The sequence below is a fragment of the Marmota marmota genome, unplaced genomic scaffold (genome assembly GCF_001458135.2).
Source record: "Marmota marmota marmota unplaced genomic scaffold, marMar, whole genome shotgun sequence".
NCBI classification, from domain to species: Eukaryota; Metazoa; Chordata; class Mammalia; order Rodentia; family Sciuridae; genus Marmota; species Marmota marmota.
Window position 1 is genome coordinate 62,216,016 of NW_025999900.1, and position 5,030 is coordinate 62,221,045.

At 48.4% G+C, this 5,030-nt stretch overlaps 1 pseudogene; it reads left to right on the forward strand.

Annotated features, from left to right (window-relative positions):
- The first annotated feature begins 1,672 nt into the window (after positions 1 to 1,672).
- Positions 1,673 to 5,030, forward strand: part of LOC107144778 — a 4,526-nt pseudogene continuing 1,168 nt past the window's right edge.

Here is a 5,030-nt window from a genome sequence, read left to right on the forward strand (position 1 = left end):
CCACGTCTGCGCATCTCTCTGCACCCACCAACGCTTTCTGCTTGAGAATAATTTGGAAAGAACCTTTGCTCCCCCCTGGGTGTGGTGGAAGCTATTGAAATACTCTGGGAAGGAGTATTATATATTATAATATTATCATAATATTATATTATGCTATTATATCTGGATTGACCTGGGTGCCTCCCAAGACTGGTCATTTCTTTGTTTCCTTCCGTTTCAGTAATTATGACCTGGGCATGGCCTGTACTTCCAGCCGCGCACGACGACACGGGACCTTCTTTGTTCTCCACTGCAAGCAAGTGCTCAGAGATGTCCAAGGAGGGAACCCAGGTTCCAAGGAAGGGAAAGGGGAAATGCAGCTCATGAACAGGACAGGCAGGGAAGTCAAAGCCCTGGCATCCTGCCAGGAGGGGGTCAGAAATAGCGCTGCTGTCCCTCAGGGGCTGAGCAGCTTCAGGATGGGAAGCGAAGCACCTTTGGTCCATGTGCTGAAGTTAGTTTTTACCGTAAGTCAAAATGCAAAGCCTGGTCTGCTTTTGTGACTGCTCTTTTCCTTTTTGCTGCTTTTAATTTTTTTTCTATCTGGTTGTTTACTGCTGATGTGGAGGGTCCCTGAGGGCATAGGGCGGGGCCCACAAGTGGCACCAAGCTCCCCATGCTCTTTCAGAGTGTTTTGGTTTTGTGGCTCTTGAAAAGAACGTAGGCCTGAGGCTCAGAAGCGTTGTGTGACCAGAGATAACTCTCAGGACTATGCTTTCAGAGCGTTGCTGTATTTGTTCATTGGTGAAATGGAGGTCATAAGTCTGACTTCCTTCATGTGTTCAGCAGGTGTGCTCCACCGGAGAGCCCTGCCGGTGATCCACCATATCTGAAATAAAAATAAAAAGACATGCTGGCCAGAGTTTAGACAGTGCTTAGCTCGATGTCACAGAGAAGAACTGGCTGCCCACCACTTTTCTTCTTTCCCAGCTCGCAGAAAGGTGACAAAGGAGAGCCACACTCTCTCCAATGCCCTGATTCCTCTCAGTCACAGTAAATGCTTAGATTCTAGAGCAAACTCCTTCAGCTCAGCTGTGGCCTTGCCTGGGACCCCAGCCCTCCCCTCCCAGCCCTGTCCTGCTCTGGTTCTCTCACTTACTCGCTGCTTAGAAGAGGCACCACTAGAAAAGGAGTTGGCCAAAGGCAGGAGAAGTGGGAGTAAGCGGACCCTCCTGTCCCTAAGCGCCTCCAGCAGTGGCTGGCTTGGGATTCCAGCAGATGTCCCTTTCCTGCAGTGGCTGCTCCTCTGGGCAGCCCCTGCTGGGGATGCCCCTTGGTCTAGATGGTTTTCGGTACCCTCCACCATTTATGTTACTAATCTGCATATTGTATGACATCCTTCTGAGATGTCTAAAGTGGGCTGACTTTTCTTGACTCATCCCGGAATTTTATTGCAAGGATACAGGTGGACACAGATTTGAAATGCTCCCTCTCTCTGTCTCCTAAGCCACCAGAACAGCCTTTGGGGCCTGTGTTGCTCTCTTTGCATGTTCACTTGGGTCTCATAGTTGCTTGGTTCTTACGACCAGTTGAGAAACTTTCTCAGAATTCTGGAGAAATTCAGGCTGGAGTCAGAGAGGGGGATGAGACCCAGCCGGACCAGTGAGTCTATCTGACCCTTTCTGCGCCCAATATGCGACGGGATTTTTACTTCCAGGTCCTCCAGGTGCATGGCCTGCGTCTCCAGGTGCGTGCCTCTGCGTCCTCCGGGAAAACTCCACTCACTGCGCGGATGTCGGACACACTGGCCTCAGCATCTGGGCTCTCAGAGGACAATGACAGCCTCATCGGAGTAGGGGACAAAGCATCTGGCAGAACAAAGTCTTGGTCTGACTCTGCCACAGCCTGCTCTGTGGCCTCGGACAAGTCATTTCCCAGCTCAGGAAGAGAGACTGTTGGATCCAGAGGACAGGAGGAAACCGTGGGGCTCCAGGAAGTGCCCTGGATGACTCCCTGCCATCGTTTTGCTATCGGAGCACAGGTTCAAGGTCACATGGGACTCCATCTCTGTGTCACAAATATTCTTGGGGCTACATTTCACCTCTTATCCCCATTATAGAAATCAAATGCAGCCTGTGATCAGAAAGCCAGTCTTCTTTCTTCCCAGTAGAGAAGCAGCTCCCAGCACTACCAGGGACAAGAGGTGAGGGGAACAAAACAACTGGAACCCAACTACTGTGGCCCTGGGCTAAGCCGGTTCCATCCACGTCCTGATTCAGTAACAACCCTGGGCGTGTTGGGTCTACTTGGCACTCATAAGGTGGAACCAAAAGTCACAAAACTAGAGGGGAAGAGAGAACCCAGGACTGCCGGCCACCAAACCCCAGCACCTCCCTGCTTACCAGCGTCCCGCCAGCATCCAATCCCTGCTCACAAATGAGGGTTTTGCCTGGAACTTGGAAGACTTTGGATACGTATTTACAAAAGGTGGATAAAGACTGTTCCTCGAAACAAACTGGAAACCTCATCCAACCTCATTGCTTTCCAGGGACCTGAGTTGGTTCAGCTCACAGGGTTCTTTGGGGAACACAGTCTGAATAGGGGCTGTCCCCTCAGAAGGCTAAAGGAGCGATTTAAGTGCGACTTTGATTCAAAGGAACAGCTGTGTGGACCTGGGAGAGCTGTTCACCTCCGTGGGTGGGTGCTGCTTCCTACATGACAATGTGGGCACCACCGGTCAGAGTGCCTGTGTGTCCCGAAATTCATATGTTGACACTTAATTTCCAATCCTATTTGGAGGCAGGGTCCTTGGGAGGTGATCAGTCATGAGGTGAAGGCTCATGAATAGAACTAATATCCTTACAGAAAAGAGACTCTAGAGGGCTGCCCTGCTTCTTATACCACAGGAGGACACATCCCATGTCACCATCTATGAACCAGGAAATGGGCCCCCTCTAGTCACAGCACCTACTGGTGCCTTGATCTTGAGCTCTTCAGCCTCCTGAACCTCCTGAACAAATTTCTGTTAGTAAGATACTGGTCTCTGGTATTTTATTATAGCGTCCTGAACACACTAAGACAACGGTCATAGTAAGACCTAGTCAGATTCACTGGACCATTTAAGGAAAACATGATAGTGCTTGCCATAATAAACACAGCAAATGTTAATTAAGTAGCAGGTGTTATTGTTTCATAGGACACATAGCATTAGTAGAGGAATATTCACAGACATCGCCACTCTGCGACTACCTCCCAAGAATCCAAGCAGCATCCCTCACCCATTTCCTTCTTCCTGTAGGAAGATTCTTTCCAGTCAAGGACCAGTGTATATACAGGAGCCAAGAGACCTGGAGGAGTGGGAAGGACACAAGGAGCCTCATGTCAAGGGACGGCAAGCTGGATGTTTCCATTAGTCTATCCCACAGAGGTGTGTTGAAGAGGGTTGGCATGGTACCAGCAGCAGGCTACGAGGGTGAGAACAGGAGACAAGGGGCACGCTGATAAATGTTCCTGTGGACTCTAATTGGAGAAGAAAAGAATATAGAGTGGAAATACTTTTTGTCACATTTGAGTTCTTGTACATAGACGCCACCGTGAGTTCCGTGCTCCCATTCCAACTAAGAGTCACGGCAATTCCTCTTGTCTCCATGACATGAGGGTTTCTAGCAACAGTGATGGTGCATCCTGACTTTTGTGCCTAGGAGTGGAGGGCTCTACTTCACAGGTAGCAATTCTCCTCTGTCTTTGTCCAAAGAGAGAACAAGACAGATCAATTGACACAAAGAGAAATTCTTCCATAGCTACAGATTAATAACAATCGGCTCATTCAGTCTAGAAAAAGAAGTCATGCTAAGTTGAGACCCCCGCTCCCAAAGGCTCCCCTGCACTCAGTGACTCACAGAGTAGCCACTGACTGGCTGGGGACTCGTGGCTGGAGGACTGCAGGGAGGGATGGCCCCGTGGAACCTTAAGGAAACACATCTTTGTAAACAACATCTGGACAACGTGAAAGAAAGACAGGAACATGGTCGGGCATCACGCTTGCAGTGACAGACTGCATCTGTAATAAGAAGACTCTTAATTAGAAAAGTAATTTGTAAGAGACATTAACGGAATGTGAATATTCAACTTTGACCAGCACACTTGGGTCGAAAAATCTAGGCTCTGTCAGATGTGAACGGAGGCCATGTTTCCAGCTCGATGCCCCATCCCGTCTGTGAGTTCTTAGTGTGTACGCATACTAACTGCGCTGATTAGAAAAATGATTCAGAACATTTGCAAGCACTTCAGAGTTTGTGTCTGCCACCCCCACACCCCAGCAGGAGGCTAATCAGGAAATGAAGACAGGGCCTGGAATGAGGTAGAGAAGGTGCTCCTGGCAGTATAACAGGAGCCATTCGAACAGGAATCACCACCCTACCCAGAGGAATTTCTGGATGATACCAAGAAAAGATGCCAAAGATAGGTTGTCAATCAAAGGGCAAGAAGAGTCACAGACAACCAAGAGAACAAAACCACAGCTAAGGTAAAATGATAAGAAGCTATGGGTCAGGACAGGAAGTCAAGTGGCAGTCAGGATTCATAGCAGACATAACCAGAGCTCACACGGGGGACCTGTGGGAAATTTCCTGCTTTAGTACTGAAAGGTCCACGTCCCGGGAAACCCTTCAGTTGACTAGCCAGGAGTTTGGGCCACTTTACATTGAATGGCACATGGTATGCAGTCAATAAGCACCAGAACTTATTTATTTGTAGGATCTGAAAGCATCATGATTCCAACCACGGAGGATAAAAATCATCTTTGGATGACTAAATTTTTATCAGACAAACACACTTAGCAAGTACATTTTCACCGAGAGAAAAGGGAGAATAGCAACTACAAAAAGAGAAGATGGTGGCAAGAAGAAAGTAGGAGCTTGTCTATCAAGTATGAGGCTCTGGGTTTTACCAAAGCACTGGGAAAGAAATAAAGAAAGAAAGAAAGAAAGAAAGAAAGAAAGAAAGAAAGAGAGAGAGAGAGAGAGAGAGAGAGAGGGAGGGCTGTCTCTTAT